The sequence below is a fragment of the Oncorhynchus tshawytscha genome, linkage group LG22 (assembly GCF_018296145.1).
Source record: "Oncorhynchus tshawytscha isolate Ot180627B linkage group LG22, Otsh_v2.0, whole genome shotgun sequence".
Taxonomy (NCBI): Eukaryota; Metazoa; Chordata; class Actinopteri; order Salmoniformes; family Salmonidae; genus Oncorhynchus; species Oncorhynchus tshawytscha.
Genome location: NC_056450.1, coordinates 8,865,668 through 8,883,916, shown reverse-complemented (window position 1 = coordinate 8,883,916; position 18,249 = coordinate 8,865,668). Strand labels below are relative to the sequence as shown.

Genomic DNA, 18,249 nt, shown 5'->3' with positions numbered 1-18,249 from the left:
CTCTCTACACTACTATAGGCTGTCTCTACACTACTATACACTGTCTCTACACTACTATATACTGTCTCTACACTACTATATACTGTCTCTGTACTGCTATATACTGTCTCTACACTACTATATACTGTCTCTCTACACTACTATGTACTGTCTCTCTACACTACTATATACTGTCTTTCTACACCTGGAGGACATGGCGCTAGAGCTGCCAAGTGTTCATACAGTATTTGTCCATTAGCCTCGACTCCAGCCATTCTAGGACTACAGTATCTAGTAGTATGAGAGGACATGTGCGGAACAGTAGATAAAAGTGGTTTTTGACACAGTTTACAGAGAGGAGAGGATGCAGCCAGCAGCCATAGCAGCCTTGTCTTCACTCTGGGAACTTCCTAGATGATATCTCTTCATCCCTGGTGTTCTCTTAGTCCGTTTGCCTTCCCACTGGGCCCAGACGTCAGTTCAACATCCAGTTTTGATTTACATTTCATTTCCTTCAACTAATGTGAACCCAATGTGAATTCAAGCAGACATTTCACTTTGTCTTTGTCTTTAGTTGAAAAGTTCTGTGGAAAAAAATACAATATTTCCTTAAGTTGATGAGTTTTTGCAAATCCAACCAGTTTTCCACGTTGATTCAACGTCGTCGCGTAGAATTTTGGGGTAAAACATTTTTGGGCACAACGTTGATTCAACCAGTTTTTGCCCAGTGTGTATTGAGGAAGCTACTCTGAAAATACAGTTTACCAAGCTACCAATTACTTCACACTGGAAGAAGTTAAGCTACACACAAACCTACCTTGAAGAAACATATAGTTTACTGAACTTAAGAGACACGTTGAAAAGTAATTCCCTACATCCAAACTACTTTGTGAAAAGTTATCATATGTAAATCTGAACTGTCAAAGACTACACATGGCAACAGATCGCTCTGGAGTCAGATATCATAATGTACCATTTAGCCTATTCAACACAATAACAATGTTCTGTTAGTGTGTACGTAGTGTGTACCAGTGGTTAGCTACATCACTACATGGCTATAGTATGTAATTAACTACTAAAAACACTACCAAGATTTGAATGTAGTCCAACTACCACCAAGTTACAGCAAAATGTTATTCAATTATCAGCTTATAAGGTCTCGTTCCACAGGACATTTTGGAAAAAGACGCCGAAATAGCAGAAATTGAACGTATGCCAGAGCTACTTCAGACTGGGTTGTGTTCAGTAGTGAAATATCATTTTAAACTGCCGGCACCCCATCCCCTTTGCTCCCTAACTCCCTCTCCCCGCTCTCTCTCCAACAAATCTCCCTCATGTGTTTCCTCTCCAACTCTGTTCCCTCGCTCACGTGCACACTCTCCCAGCTCCCCCAGCGGGTTGGATAAATAGCCCAGTCTGAGATTCAGGCAGAAAGTCTTATGATTTGCCTGAGAGGAATGTGAACATCAAGTGGCGCATCAAGATCATTCTTGGAGGCATTCTCTCTCTCTCTCTCTCTCTCTGTCTCTCTCTGTCTCTCTGTCTCTCTCTGTCTCTCTGTCTCTCTCTCTCTCTCTCTCTCTCTGTCTCTCTCTCTCTCTCTCTCTCTCATACAGTCAGTGAACCTGGCACTAATAACTTCTTTCCCCTCCTCACTCTTTTCTCTTTTCTTCACAGTTCACCCCCTTCCTTCTCTTTCGCTCTACTAAACCTTACCTCTTGCTCTCTCCTTCTCTCCTTCTCTCCTTCTCTCCCTTTCACCTCTCTCTTCTCTCCCTTTCACCTCTCTTCTTCCTGTGTTTGTAAGCATGCGGAACAGAAGATCGACGGAAACGAGTGACGAGACACAGGAGGGCATTCCGCACCTCGTCGAGAAAGAATCTCCACGAGAGAGAGAGAGAGAAAGAAAGAGAGAGAGAGAGAGAGAGAGAGAGAGAGAGAAAGAAAGAGAGAGAGAGAGAGAGAGAGAGAGAGAGACAAAGAGAGTAAGGTCGACGAGAGAAAGAAAGAGAGACCGAGACAGAGTTATATATGAAGGAGGGAAAACGCATTCTGGACATTCCATGCACCTTCAAATTGAGCCCGTCTGTCGTCCTCCCACAGGACTTAGCCTTACCCTGCCTGTAGCTTGTGCAATGATGCGATTAGCACATACCCGGCTGGGCAGTTGGCGCACGCCGTGCTTACCTCTTCACCTTGTCACAACACACCACCGTTGTTCCTCTCTAAGAGCACTGCATCTGAATATTGGTCTGCGTCCACGTTGAGCTGAAGCTCATGACGCCTGGAATTTGGTCCTGTGATTATTTGCCACAAGCCTGACTACGTGGCTGTGTGTGCGGCGTTTACACTGTGTTTCTTCCAGTTTAAATCATGGGATACTTTCCCCGTCTAAGTGAATCATTGGGGAAACACCATTGGGTTGAGTGCAAAGTAACACTCACGGAGTCTGGGTGATGTTCCAGACAGTTTCCCCTGGAGAATCACGTGCTGGCGAACTGGCAGAGGAACGTTCCATAAGAACAGAGAGCAAACACAGATAGCACAGAAACGGCCTAACAGCTTCGTGAGTATGTGTGTGTGTGTGTGTGTGTGTGTGTGTGTGTGTGTGTGTGTGTGTGTGTGTGTGTGTGTGCGTGTGTGTGTTACTTAGTCTATGGTAAATGGACTTTACTGTCCCCAAGATAAAGCTGCTGCCTGTCCCTGATTGATTGACCATGAGACTTCTGTCTTGGCTGTGTCTGGAAGAGTAAGACAGTCAGACCTTGCTTTTGCAGTTCGGGCACAGTAGTTGGTTAGAAAAAACGTCAGAGAAAAGGTCACAGCTGGCTTGGTAAACCAACGGTCTGCCTACGACAGCACTTCCTCGTCGGCCGAGACAATAAGAACCGAGACTCTGAGAACAGTGACACTGCGGATTAATAAACCCTCCTCTGTGTTTTTGTTTTGCTCACTTGTAGCTATGATCGGCTCTGACTGTCTGAATAGATCTCTCTATTCAGAACTCATTTCATTGTGTATGGCAACGGCTGTAAGGGTATCTGTAATATACGGCGAGTTCAAGACCTTATCTCGAACTGAGAATCTGACCGAAGAGAGACAGAGACATATGCTGGCAGGTACGCTGAGACTATGGAAGGAACACTATGTCAAGCCTTTGTCACAGAATGTAAGGAGTCTTAGAAGTGTTTGTTCTGTGGCTTATGGGATATCTGGTGTATACAGTAGATGCATGAGTACTGAATGACTGTTAGTGGTGCACTCTCTCTTTCTCTCTCTGTCTCTCTCTATATATACAGTGGGGCAAAAAAGTATTTAGTCAGCCACCAATTGTGCAAGTTCTCCCACTTAAAAAGATGAGAGAGGCCTGTCATTTTCATCATTGGTACACTTCAACTATGACAGTCAAAATTAGAAAACAAAATCCAGAAAATCACATTGTAGGTTTTTTTATGAATTTATTTGCAAATTATTGTGGAGAATAAGTATTTGGTCACCTACAAACAAGCAAGATTTCTGGCTCTCACAGACCTGTAACTTCTTCTTTAAGAGGCTCCTCTGTCCTCCACTCGTTACCTGTATTAATGGCACCTGTTTGAACCTGTTATCAGTATAAAAGACACCTGTCCACAACCTCAAACAGTCACACTCCAAACTCCACTATGGCCAAGACCAAAGTGCTGTCAAAGGACACCAGAAACAAAATTGTAGACCTGCACCAGGCTGGGAAGACTGAATCTGCAATAGGTAAGCAGCTTGGTTTGAAGAAATCAACTGTGGGAGCAATTATTAGGAAATGGAAGACATACAAAACCACTGATAATCTCCCTTGATCGGGGGCTCCACAAGATCTCACCCCGTGATCACAAGAACGGTGAGCAAAAATCCCAGAACCACACAGGGGGACCTAGTGAATGACCTGCAAGAGAGCTGGGACCAAAGTAACAAAGCCTACCATCAGTAACACACTACGCCACCAGGGACTCAAATCCTGCAGTGCCAGACGTGTCCCCCTGCTTAAGCCAGTACACGTCCAGGCCCGTCTGAGGTTTGCTAGAGAGCATTTGGATGATCCAGAAGAAGATTGGGAGAATGTCATATCGTCAGATGAAACCAAAATATAACTTTTTGGTAAAAACTCAACTCGTTGTGTTTGGAGGACAAAGAATGCTGAGTTGCATCCAAAGAACACCATACCTACTGTGAAGCATGGGGGTGGAAACATCATGCTTTGGGGCTGTTTTTCTGCAAAGGGACCAGGACGACTGATCCGTGTAAAGGAAAGAATGAATGGGGCCATGTATCGTGAGATTTTAAGTGAAAACCTCCTTCCATCAGCAAGGGCATTGAAGATGAAATGTGGCTGGGTCTTTCAGCATGACAATGATCCCAAGCAACGAAGGAGTGGCTTCGTAGGAAGCATTTCAAGGTCCTGGAGTGGCCTAGCCAGTCTCCAGATCTCAACCCCACAGAAAATCTTTGGAGGGAGTTGAAAGTCCGTGTTGCCCAGCAACAGCCCCAAAACATCACTGCTCTAGAGGAGATCTGCATGGATGCATGGGCCAAAATACCAGCAACAGTGTGTGAAAACCTTGTGAAGACTTACAGAAAACGTTTGACCTCTGTCATTGCCAACAAAGGGTATATAACAAAGTATTGAGATAAACTTTTGTTCTTGACCAAATACTTATTTTCCACCATAATTTGCAAATTAATTAATAAAAAATCCTACAATGTGATTTTCTGGATTTTTTTCTCATTTTGTCTGTCATAGTTGAAGTGTACCTATGATGAAAATTACAGGCCTCTCTCATCTTTATAAGTGGGAGAACTTGCACAATTGGTGGCTGACTAAATACTTTTTTGCCTCACTGTATACTGTATATATATATATCTTCCTCTCCTCTCTCTCTCTCTCTATATATATATATATATATATATATATATATTTCTATCTCTCTCTCTCTCTCTATATATATATATATATATATATATATATATATATGCGAGAAGGCGTCTTTATGAGATATTGTGTGTGGACAATATATATATATATACTATATATATATATATATATATATATCTGTGTGTACGAGAAGGCTCATTCCATGTCTTTATGACAGCTTATATTGTGTGTGCATGTACCTTAGTGCGCCTGGCTTTAGTTGCTACGGCAACGGGCGTCAGTAGGAATGAGTGTGTGTGTGTGTGCGTGTGTGTGTGGGTGCGTGCGTGTGGGTGCGACAGCCATGGGTAGGAATGAGAATATGCGCTCGGAGACAATCATTCACAGTAACAAGACTTACAAACCGTACGCGCTTTCATCGTATATCACCCCCTGTACGGAGGGCATGGAGCCAATACCAAACACACTGTACCACCAAGGCCTCTGTCTTTTGGCTCATTCTACACTATTGTCCACCTTTAAAAAAACCTGGATCACCATAGACTTCAAATTGAATGTGAACCTCATCAGTTTCAACGGAACTAAATCGTCTAGAGAAGGTCATGGGGCCTTGTGCAAAAGGCTGCTGCCTGTACCAATGACTGAGGATGAAGTGGGGAGAATGGTGTGCTTATATATTACCCATGGCCTAACCTTTGAGACAATAACAGGGCTACAAGCTTCTGGTCCTTCTGCCATACAGGTAGATGACAGGAGGGGAGTATTCATCTTCTCACAGCCGAGGGTCAGGGCCTCAAAGCAGGCATCAAGGCCCAGGCGTCTACCTACCAGGTCTGGCCCTGAGCCCACAGCCAGCTGCCATATGGAATCACACTCTCCTGTCATCTCTCATCAGGAGCTCCTGTCATCTCTCATCAGGAGCATCTCTCATCAGGAGCTCCGGTCATCTCTCATCAGGAACTCCGGTCATCTCTCATCAGGAGCTCCAGTCATCTCCCCATCAGGAGCTCCGGTCATCTCTCATCAGGAGCTCCGGTCATCTCTCATCAGGAGCTCCGGTCATCTCTCATCAGGAGCTCCGGTCATCTCTCATCAGGAGCTCCGGTCATCTCTCATCAGGAGCTCCGGTCATCTCTCATCAGGAGCTCCGGTCATCTCTCATCAGGAGCTCCGGTCATCTCTCATCAGGAGCATCGGTCATCTCTCATCAGGAGCTCCGGTCATCTCTCATCAGGAGCAGCCAGTCTTTAATAGTCAACCCAGCAGATTATAGGCCAGCAGCCAGTCTTTAATAGTCAACCCAGCAGCTCATAGGACAGCAGCCAGTCTTTAATAGTCACCCCAGCAGATTATAGGCCAGCAGCCAGCAGATTATAGGCCAGCAGCTAGTCTTTAATAGTCAACCCAGCAGCTCATAGGACAGCAGCCAGTCTTTAATAGTCAACCCAGCAGATTATAGGCCAGCAGCCAGTCTTTAATAGTCAACCCAGCAGATTATAGGCCAGCAGCCAGTCTTTAATAGTCAACCCAGCAGATTATAGGCCAGCAGCCAGCTTTAATAGTCAACCCAGCAGCTCATAGGCCAGCCCAGTCTTTATAGTCAACCCAGCAGCCAGTCAGCAGCTCATAGGCCAGCAGCCAGTCTTTAATAGTCAACCCAGCAGCTCATAGGCCAGCAGCCAGTTTTTAATAGCCAACCCAGCAGCTCATAGGCCAGCAGCCAGCAGCCAGTCTTTAATAGCCAACCCAGCAGCTCATAGGCCAGCAGCCAGTCTTTAATAGCCAACCCAGCAGCTCATAGGCCAGCAGCCAGTCTTTAATAGTCAACCCAGCAGCTCATAGGCCAGCAGCCAGTCTTTAATAGTCAACCCAGCAGCTCATAGGCCAGCAGCCAGTCTTTAATAGTCAACCCAGCAGCTCATGGGCCAGCAGCCAGTCTTTAATAGCCAACCTAGCAGCTCATAGGCCAGCAGCCAGCCGCCAGTCTTTAATAGCCAACCCAGCAGCTCATAGGCCAGCAGCCAGTCTTTAATAGCCAACCCAGCAGCTCAGACAGATCTCTTCATAAAAATGAAATGATGTGGTTTCTACACAAACTAAAGACTAGACTAGCTACTGTGCTTTACAGTGGCTACAGTTTATTATCACATTTCCAGACATCCACAGCAGTAGTGCCCAAAGATAAATGATGACAAGATACATTCCTCCGACTCACAGGCCCACTCTTGCTGTATCCATTTAGCAAAATCTGTGTTTGAAAATCGTGATCATCGCCAGTTGAAGTCTACATCACACACAACCTGTCCCAGTCTGAGATGAGAGCACCTTGTCAAGACATGTGGTTGGGTTTGGGTGAATCATGGTTCAAGATGATGCGATGAGTGTGTGTGTGTGTGTGTGTGTGTGTGTGTGTGTGTGTGTGTGCGTGCCGGGACTCGTAGATGCACGTGCTGTCATCAATGGGATGAATCATGCATCATATAATTAGACCCTCTCTGTGACCCTCTCGGTTTGACTAACCTCCCTTCGATGTTCTCTCTGATTAGCAATGGGCATTGGTACTCTCTTTTCAATACATGAGTGATGACAAGCTACGTCTGTCTGATGACAGTACTGTAGATAGCATGAGCTCTCTCGTCATTATGCGAGTCATGATAGGCTACGTATGATGATGGGAGAGAGTCTACGATGATGACGGGCGATGGGTGCATTTGAAATGGCATGCTATTCCGCACAGTGCACTACATTTGGACATTTGCGTGTTTCCATTCCAGCCTGTAAAGGTTCTGTGTACAGCCAGGTCACTCAAGAACCACTTTGAAATCTAATGTCCGTCCAGGTACCCAGTGCATCAGGAGATGCTTTTAAAACCAGCCACGAGGGGCAATGGTGAGCCCTACTACCATCATGTAGGCTTGGGTTTTGCTAGGCTTGGGTTTTGCTAGGCTTGGGTTTTGCTAGGGCGATTTGGATGGGGGTGGCGGATGGGTGTAAGCCCCGAGCTCCAGCTCCGAGGGTTGCGTGTTCGATCCCAGACATAGACACTTGTTTTAAAAAAAAAATTACGTTTGAACCCTATCCCAAACCTTACCTCTTAACTTAACCGTTCAGAAATAACGCTGAGCCGGGTGATTTTGTTGTTGTGTATGTCCTTTAGCTCTCTCTCTGATGGCAGAGACGTTTTACAGTGTGATTCTGAGAGAGATCCCAGCACGCCAGGGTCAGGAGAAGAGGAGAGGAAGAGAGGAGGAGAGGGGAGAGGAGAGGAGGAGAAGAGGGCCAACCCAGTCAATGAGAGGCCTATATCTGACTGAGTCAGCTGGGGACAGGAAATCACTGTTCACCTCCTTGGCTGGCCGGCTGGCTGCACGCAGCCTCCCAAGCCCTCTCAACAGCTCTCGTGCACACACGCATGCGTCCACATTCAATCACACGCCGACACACTAGACAAAGGCCGAAAGGAACACACACTATACTGCAATCAAAGTGGCACTCAGTGCACAGCGGGCTTGGCTTGATGTTTGCGCACCTGTCTGAATGTACACATGGGTATGGTCGTGGACATGCCATAGGTGTGTGTTCTCCTGCCCAGACTGCCCTGTGGGATGTCCTTGCCATGGCCAGCCTGAGCTCCAGGTGGATCTGCAGCAGAGAGAGCCCTCTAGGTCTTCCCCCTCCTCCTCGTCCCCCTCTTTTCCATCCTCTCTTCTCTTCCCCTCCTCCTCCTCCTATTTCCCTATTCCTTGTTCCCCTCTTTTCCTCTCCCCTAATCTTCTCCTCCCCCTCTACCACATCTTCCTCCTACATGACCTCCTCCTCCTATTCCCTCACTCCCTCCACCCTCCTCTCCCACTTGCCTCCTCATTTTTTTCTCCCCTCCTCATCTTCCCTCTCCTCCTCCCCTCCTAGTCAACCACACAATGTTTCAATTTCACCCTGCCTGGTATTGCTGACCTCCCCTTCACCCCTTACCCCTTCCCTCCCTCCTCCCCTGTTTCCCCCGGCCCTACTCTAACCTCCTTTATTTACTGCTCAAATTAATCATTGCCTCACTCTCCTCTTTCCCATCCATCTCTCTCTCCTCCCTCTCTCCTCCTGTCCATTTAGACACATTCAGGAACACGTTTGTCCTCGGCTCCTCCAAGCGCTCTACTAACAGAATGAGGGGATGCAGGGATACCTCTGGCGTGTGTGTGTGTTAGTGTGTGTTTCTGTGTATATGTACGAGAGAGAAAGAGAGAGCATCAGGAGAGCCACTAACTATAAATAGAGAACTCTGTAGGTGGTTAGCCACCGCTGTTTCCAAACCACTGAAGCACAGGCCAAGACAGGTCTCAGTAAATCACAGGGACTTCCTGGGTCGTGTTCAATTGGTTTGAAAACAGATGGAAATCACTCTAAAATGGAGTGAAACAGGGCGATAGCGCAACAGGATTGGTCTATGTGTTTCCTCCCTCTCTCAGCCTGTGGGTGTGCCAGGCGCAGTGGGGTGAGAACAGTATGTGTGTGTTGGGGTGATAGTGCTGGTCTCAGCGTCTTTAGGCCTGGCTGAACAGGGCAGAGCTGGCGTGGGCTGTAGAGGTGGTTCAGAGGTCTCTCAGGGCACGTCCAGCCAGCTTGACCACGCTGCAGTAACGAGGGGTTACCTAGCCAAGGGGAGAGGATGGAGGGAGAGGGAAAGGGAGACTGGGGGAATGGAGGATGGGAGCGAGGGAGAGGGGCCGAGGAGGGAGGCTGAGGGCAGTGGCGCTGTTGGCGAGGGTGCAATGCGGAGGACGGTGTAAAGGAGAGAGGAAGAGAGAGGTGGGGCAGAGTGAGAAGGGAGGAGGAGGAGGTAGGGGGAGTGAGAAGGGTAGGAGGGAGTAGTGAGAGAGGCAGAACAGCCAACTGCCAGCCCTCATTAAGAAAAGGAGCACAAAAATAATCAGGGCCTGAGTGTGTATGTGTGTGTGTACGTGTGTACTTGTTTTCCTACCTTATCCGGACCCCAATGTCCTGACAAGTCACCCGAGTACACCTTTCCTAATATTGAGGAAACCCCTGACAAGGTAGGAAAACGAGAAAGTTTTTTTGAAAAGTGTTTTTCATGTCCTGAATTTGTTCAAATGCTGTTTTAAGCTTAACGGTTACATTTAGGGATTTAGGGTTAAGGTCAGGGTCAGGGTTAGGTTGATGGTTTTTGGCATTAGGGTTAGGTTTAGGGGTTAGGGGAAATAGGATTTTTAAATTTTTAACATTTTTACTCCCCCAAAAAAATGTCACAAAAAAATGAAATCTCTGAGATAGTCAGCTCAATGTGTCCCAGAGACCCCAGGGTTGTCTGACGACAAGGAAATAATCTCATTGAGGTTTTGTCCATCAGAGATTACTCTTTTGTGACCCAGGCCAGTGCTTTCAGGATGTCTCCCTATGCCTCTCTGTCTGTCCATTCATCTGTCAGTACGTCTGTCGGTCTGAGAACGGCCCCAGCCCCACCCCTCTGCCTGATGGGAAGAGTGTCCATTTCCTCTTTTCCTCTGAGTGTGTGAAATGTAATCTGCAATCTAGGGGGCAATGCTGGAGAGGTAGAGGAGAAGCTGAGAGGAGAAAAGAGGGAGAGAGAGAGCAGATAGAGAGGGTTAGAGAGAGAGAGAGAGAGAGAGAGAGAGAGAGAGATATTTATTTACTTGTATTTATTCAGGGGAGCTCAACTGAGACCAGTGTCTAATTGAGGACAAAAATTCCATCAACACAACAACAATATAAAAACTACAAAGGCAGCTATAAACACATGACATCGGGTTATTACAACAAGCTATAATAGTCAATTGAAACAACTGCACACTTCATGGAACTAATTTAACAACAGAGTTTTACACTACCTTATCGGCACCAGGGACTCCAGGTGTAATTTGTTTTGTAAAGTATTCCATAACTGTGGTGTGTTAAAACTAAAGGCAGATTTACCTAACTTCGTGGAGACAAGCGGGGCCTCAAGTTGACCACATAATCTACTTCCTGATGTTCATGGAGAGGCAAGATATACAGTATTTTTTTAAGTAGCTCATCATTATGTTTTTTAAACGTTAGATCTTCTATCAATCCAAATGCCCAGATAATTGTATTAGGCGGGAACCTGCTCGATGAGAGAGCCATCCAATGAGTGTATATGTAGGTCATCTAAGAAATTGAGACAACTATATATATTTTGTTTTTGCCCGCATTAAGTGCAAGTTTAAAATCAACAAGGGCTTTCTGTACTGCAACAAAACCAGATTGCAGCTCTAACATAGATTCGTCAACAGTCGGTGCAATGGCGTACATAACCGTATCGTCTGCATACAGATGAACAATACTGGATTTAATACATTATTATTACATTATTTACAGAAACAGCCAAGAGAACAGGTCCTAAAACGGACCCCTGTGGTACACCTTTCCTAATATTGAGGAAACTAGACTTTACACCATCAGAAATCACACGTTGTGCACTGTCTGTCAGATAGCTCGTAGACCATTTGCAAGACTCCTTATGCAGGCCCACTTCAGACAGAATGGGTAGGGAATACTCAACGGTGTTGAATGCCTTGGAAAAGACTATAAACGGAGCTGCACAATGTTTAGGCAAATTTAACACGGCATCTAAAACAAGCATAGCGGCTGAAACAGTGTCTTTATGTACGGGCAGGACTTGTGCCGCTTTCCAAATCTTAGGGATAACACCAGTAGCAATAGTTAGGTTAAAAATACAGGTTAAAGGTTCAACAACGGGTGGGGATAGAGATCTGTAGTAAGAAGGGGTCAAGTGGATCAGGCACCGTGGTTTTTAGTTTTACATCGATCTTTAGCACTTAAATGCATTGCAGACATCAAATGGTTGAAATGAAAGTCATGTGAGTCTGTTAGAGCATCATTGTCTACAATCTGTTCTGAATAAAGGATATTCCCTCTAATGGAATGAGATTACTTTCAGAGACTATCCTTTCAAACAGGCAGCTGGCCAGCTGAAGCAAACTGGTTCTTACAAATGTCCATTTTGTCTAGTATGGGACCAGGGGTTGATAAAAGCCGCTGGGGCAACTAGTTTTGTTTCAAAGATTTGACCACTTTCCAGAAATGAGCTGGATTACCACCACTCTCCGATACACAATTCAATAAATATGTTGATTTAGCTTTTTTAACCAGAGATAGACATCTATTTTCTCAAATGTCTGCCAATCAAACATAGAATCAGTCAGATACATTTCTTTCCTGTAATTTCTCAGTCAGTTCATACATGAACCAAGCATTAGATCGGCCTTTTATCGCATGTTTATCTAAAGTTAAACAGGGAAATAACGCAATTAAGGGCCTGATCCGAGTCATTGATAGTTTACACAACCCGCCAGTCGCTCAACCCCAGCTCAGACATAAAAAAAAAACAGCTTATTAAAATAACTATAATTTATTTTTGTAACAATGTGTGAACAAGATTTAGGTCACTTAACATCTCTTATGCAGTCAAAGGGACAACAGTCACTGAACTCACTAGCAAATATCCCATTGGTTGTAAACTTATGAAGGCATTTGTTTCGAATAATACCTAAGAGAGTCGATTTGTCAGGGTGTTATTTAGCTGAGTTAGATTTAGCTCCGTACAAATATCTTCCAACCAATCCAGATTAAGATCTCCGCTAATAGTAATTTGGATTTTAGCATAGTTAGACAGCAGGTCAGACGATTTGCTAAAAGCACATCAAGGAAGCAGAGAGGAAGGTGACAAACTCCCATTAACGTTAGTTGGGCATTATTACCAAGGCCCACATTCAAGACTAGACATTCAACTAGACAAGCAACGTTCATACACACAGCAACATTCAAGTTGTTCTTCATGAATATGGCGACACAACCCACCCATCTCTGCCAGCTCGATCCGATCTATAAACCATCTATCTATTCAGAGACACGTCAGAGTCTGGAACATACCTTCTTTTTTTTTTTACCAAGTCTCAGTAATTATCGAAATGTCCGAGTTTAGTTTGAGAAGCCAGAATTACAATACGATTCATTTTCATAATCAAAATTGGGACATTTACATGAATCAGTCCAAGGCCACAGTCGCGGGATTTCAGATCCGACAGAGGAGTTACTCTAACACGAACATGCTGTGATCATTAGGTTACCCTCTATATGAAATAGCCATAGGGAGAGGGCAAACCCTTAAAAAATCCATAAATGGATCATCCTTGTGCATTTCATATCTATTGGCGTCATTGAAGTTTTTCATTCATTATTTCAGGCTATCTGGCATTAGCGCATAAACCCAGTTTAGGGCCTAACTGTTCGCGCGCCAAATAGCTTACATGCCAATTACCAAATGCTTTTGGGAACAGGCAGAAAAAGTTAACAAGGACGATGTCGTAATTTAAGAGGAAAGCTGTGAAATGGAGTTTAAAATAATGACATGGGGGGTTCCAGAAATGTAATGTTTGTGAAGGATTTGTTGAAGTGGTTAAAGAGGATGATAGCAGTGTTATGTGTGATGATTGTGAGGCGATAAACAAATTTGACAGTCACAAGACAGGGACTTCAAAAAGGGTGGAGAAAGGAGGAGGAGGAGGTAGGAGGAGTGAGAAGGGTAGGAGGGAGTAGTGGGAGAGGGAGAACAGCCAACTGCCAGCCCTCATTAAGAAAAGGAGCACAAAAAGAATCAACATCAAGGGAACTGTCCTGAACAGATGGGTTAAAGGGACACTGACATCTGGACACTGACTGTTGGTCTATAACCTCTCACGTAGCCTTAATATTAACTCCTGCAGAATTAAGCATTTCTTGCAGTAAAATGGTACACCAAACGCAGGCTAAATTTTGACACGGGAACAGGAGTGGAGAAATTGTGATTTATTTCTTTCAGCATCTTGAGAGAATGTGAATGCACAGTTAGGGACCGTCTGTAGACGTGCTGTCTTTATCAGCACCACAAAAGCTGATATTATTTCAACCTCATAAAATATGCATCCAAGTCGAACTGAAATCTTATCAGAAACATGTTGGGTTGTTTTCACAGATTTCTATTTCCTTACGATCGATCAAACTGATGTCATTTGGATATTTTGCACAGAAAATCGTTCTCGTATTTGTTTTATTTTATTGCATTTTCTCCCCGTTCCCTAAATGTCTTTGCTCCGCAAAAGAAGCAGAGATGACAGAGAAAACTTTACCGATGTCGCAGCACCAACGTTCCATCAGAAAAATGATCAAACATAAATCATGTAGCAGATGCAGGATATGGTAGAAAGAGTATGTGGCCTTTTCTGTAGCCTACAATGTAACGAGACAGACACTTTTTTACATCATGCAGGTTTCTCCAATCAATTAGCCTAACCTAAATGGCTGTCATGTTTTAACAAACAAACATCTCTTAAAAACAGGACAGGTCAAAGTGAAATGGACAATATGGAATGGCCAATCACAACTGTTGCCCAGGAGTTTCACCCCGTTATCTTGATCAGTGGTTTCAAGTTTTTCTCACTACATTATTGACAAGCTGATCATAGAGAAAAATCAAATACTTCTGCATTTACTACTGTGTAAACACATTGCAAATAGGCTCACGATAACTCCTGATAGAGTTGGGAAGCTGATACTCAGAGCTTAAATTGACAAATTGATTAGTCACAGGAATCAGGAGTAATAAAGGCAGCAGCCTGGTAGGCCTTCCATGTGGATGGGCATTCATAACATCCCATTGTGGCCGACATGATAGGCGACACACCAGTAAGCATGAGCTGAGGTCTTTTGGTCTTTTTTTTGTCCTGTCCCATCATCTTTTTTCTGGTGTTTTACAAACGGTAGGCTTACCACATAGATGGTTATACATAAACGTCAATTCCAGGCAACACTGTAGAAAGCACAGACCGACGCCTACATCTTTTGGTCTTTTTTGGGGGGGGGGGGGCGCACAGTCCAGACTGGCCTTGATTTCAAGGTCCATGGACAACGATGTTTCGTTCCCGTCCAAATCTTAACCAGTCATAGACGTCTGTATCTACAATTAACCTGATTTCTAAGTCTGGAAAACAAAGATGTCCATACATTTTGTCTTTTCAACTTTTCATTCAGAACCAAAAACAAATCTGATTTCTAAGTCTGGAAAAATATATTTTTTTCAACATCCAGAAAATATGCCTTTTCAACGTGATTTTGCTTACTGGCTCAATTCTAATTTTGTGGGGCAACATTTTTTGCTGTTGCCAAGGCGGCAGAAGGGCTACTACAACCGACTCTGTTCCCATGTTACATGAGCTGAAATAAAGATGACAGAAATGTTCTATATGCACAGAAAGCTTATTTAAGTTTTTAGGGAGCGTGCAATTGGCATGCTGACTGTAGGAATGTCCACCAGAGCTGTTGCCAGAATATTTAATGTTCAATTCTCTACCATATGCTGCCTCCAACATTGTTTTAAAGAATTTGGCAGTACGCTCAACTGGCCTCACAACCGCAGACCATGTGGAACCACGCCAGCCCAGGACCTCCACATCCGGCTTCTTCACCTGCCGGATCGTCTGAGACCAGCCACCCCGACAGCGAATAAAACTGAGGAGTATTTCTGTCTGTCATAAAGCCCTTTTGTGTGTAAAAACTCATTCTGATTGGCTGGGCCTTGCTCCCAAGTGGGTGGGCCTATGCCTTCCCAGGCCCACATATGGCTGTGCCCTTACCCAGTCATGTGAAATACATAGATTAGGGCCTAATGAACTTATTTCAATTGTCAGATTCCCTTATATGAACTGTAACTCCATAAAATCGTTGAAATTGTTGCATGTTGCTTATGTGTGTTCAGTGTAGTTTAGTATAAATCAGCAAAAATAAATCCTGCACCACCTGTCAAAAAATAGTTCCGCTGTCTCTGACTGAAGCCTACAGTGCATGCTGCGCATATAGTCAGGTGGATGGTTTATTAGCAATTGCGGGTGAACAAACAGCTGACCCGCGCACCACTAGCGAGCATGCCGTGAGAATGTGTGTGAGTGTCTGTGAAGCCTAAAGAGCCTGAGGTCCCATGAGGCTGCTGAGAGCCCTGAAAGTCAGTGCTGTGAACAAGTGTGCACCATTAGAGCCAAGGCTTTTAGCCTGATCTGTTCTGTTGGCTCAGCACCACTCACCTACTAACTAATCAATAAAGGGGAATAGGACCAAACTTCTCTTCAGGACAGGACTCATACTTACTGTACAGCTAACATTCACATTCACTTTCTGCCTCTATGCACACACACACCCACACGGACACACACACACACGGACACACACACACACACACACACACACACACACACGGACACACACACACACACACACGGACACACACACACACACACACACACACACACACACACACACACACACACACACACACACACACACACACACACACACACACACTTTCTCTCTCTCTCTTTCATTCTTTGTCAATCACACACTCACATATGCACCTCCTGGCCATACAGAAGCAGTATGGTATGAAAGCCTGCTTTTCAGAAGTTTCCAAAGAGTTTTGTCCTTACTTGCAGTCCAAGGAAAACCATTTGCTGTATGCCAGTCCCAGTGCCCAGTATAATGGTGTCAGAGCAGCTGTTTCAGAATGGGCTTCAGTTGCATAATAACTGGTTTGGAAAACGTCCCATTGATTCGGATTATCATCGTTTGCACCTTGCCATACCTTTGAAGAGTAGCTCATTCTCATTCAAAACAGCACAGTTGGCTACAATGCATGGATGATCAGAAGGTAGATGTTGTCCATTAGGGCTGTCTTTCTGTCAGAAGTATAACCCACATGTGATGTCCATTTAGCATTGGGCTAGACTCTCATTCCAGCAGACACACAGACCCATTAGAAAGGAGGAGCACAGAGACAGACAGACAGTTTGTCTCATAAGAAAGCAGACAGTTTGTCTCATCAGAAAGCAGACAGTTTGTCTCATCAGAAAGCAGACAGTTTGTCTCACCAGAAAGCAGACAGTTTGTCTCATCAGAAAGCAGACCGTTTGTCTCATCAGAAAGCAGACAGTTTGTCTCATCAGAAAGCAGACAGTTTGTCTCATCAGAAAGCAGACAGTTTGTCTCATCAAAAGCAGACAGTTTGTTTCATCAGAAAGCAGACAGTTTGTCTCATCAGAAGCAGACAGTTTGTCTCATCAGAAAGCAGACAGTTTGTCTCATCAGAAAGCAGACAGTTTGTCTCATCAGAAAGCAGACAGTTTGTCTCATCAGAAAGCAGACAGTTTGTCTCATCAGAAAGCAGACAGTTTGTCTCATCAGCTAGACTCAGACAGTAGGAACAATGTGTGGGCGTCTGGTTGTAAGCTCAGCAACATTAACTGATCACCCCAGTCTGTCTGATCTGTGGGTGTGTGTGTGTGTGTTTGTGTGTGTGTCTGTGTGTGTATGTGTGTCTGATGTCAGCATTCATGTGTAAACAATGGTGAACCTGCATTAACTAAACGACCCGGCTTTCAGTGTAATCTGTTCCTAGAAAACACCATTAGAGATGATGAAGAGAGGGCCTGCAGTATGTGTATGTGTGTGTGTGTGTGTGTGTGTGTGTGTGTGTGTGTGTGTGTGTGTGTGTGTGTGTGTGTGTGTGTGTGTGTGTGTGTGTGTGTGTGTGTGTGTGTGTGTGTGTGAGATAGACCTCTAACACACACACTTGAGTGTGTGTGTGTGACTGTGTGTGTCTGAGTGTGTGTGTCTGAGTGGGTTATCTAAGTGTGTGGCCTGCAGTGAGGGAGATGGATGCAGTGAGAGGAATCGCAGCAGGGGACATGTCTCTCCATCTCCAAAGTGTATATAGAAACACAATGCTATCAGCTTCCCTCACTATCCAGAGCTCCCTTGTATTGTAGTGTGTGTGTGTGTGTGTGTGTGTGTGTGTGTGTGTGTGTGTGTGTGTGTGTGTGTGCGCGTGTGCTTTTTCACGTACGTCTTCCCATCGATATTGTTGTTCACACACACACACACGGAGAGAAGAGAGAATCAATTATGGAATGGCTCTATAGCTATATCTCTCACATACGAGACTGAGAGGCACAATGCAGAAACCAATAGAGAGTGGGACCTCCATCTATGACGCCGGTGAGGGTCAATGGGAAGGCTGACCTGTGTGTGTTTGTGTACGGGTGTGAGATTCCTGCTGGCGTCAGTTCCATGTTGGAAATGCTCCAGCCATTTGTATTAGTATTTATTCATTGGCTACTCTTCCTGGGGTCCAAACAAAGCAAAGCACCAACATGACGTATAAAACAACAGATATAACAGTGAACTATGTTTGTACTGAATGAGCTAAAGATAAAACAGTACATCCTATAACATCCCTACACCACCACATGTCCACAACACAAAATGTT

At 44.8% G+C, this 18,249-nt stretch overlaps 1 protein-coding gene across 5 annotated transcripts in view; it reads left to right on the top strand.

Annotated features, from left to right (window-relative positions):
• Positions 1-18,249, top strand: part of arhgef25a (Rho guanine nucleotide exchange factor (GEF) 25a) — a 129,548-nt gene that overhangs the window by 57,494 nt on the left and 53,805 nt on the right. Inside the window, exons 1-2 of one of the 5 annotated variants that reach the window (XM_042303663.1) lie at positions 8,144-8,156; positions 16,754-16,762. The exons of the other annotated variants lie outside the window; for them this stretch is intronic. The gene's annotated coding sequence lies outside the window, so the exon portion shown is untranslated. Of the gene's footprint in view, positions 1-8,143; positions 8,157-16,753; positions 16,763-18,249 lie in introns of those variants that run through there. 5 annotated transcript variants of the gene reach the window in all.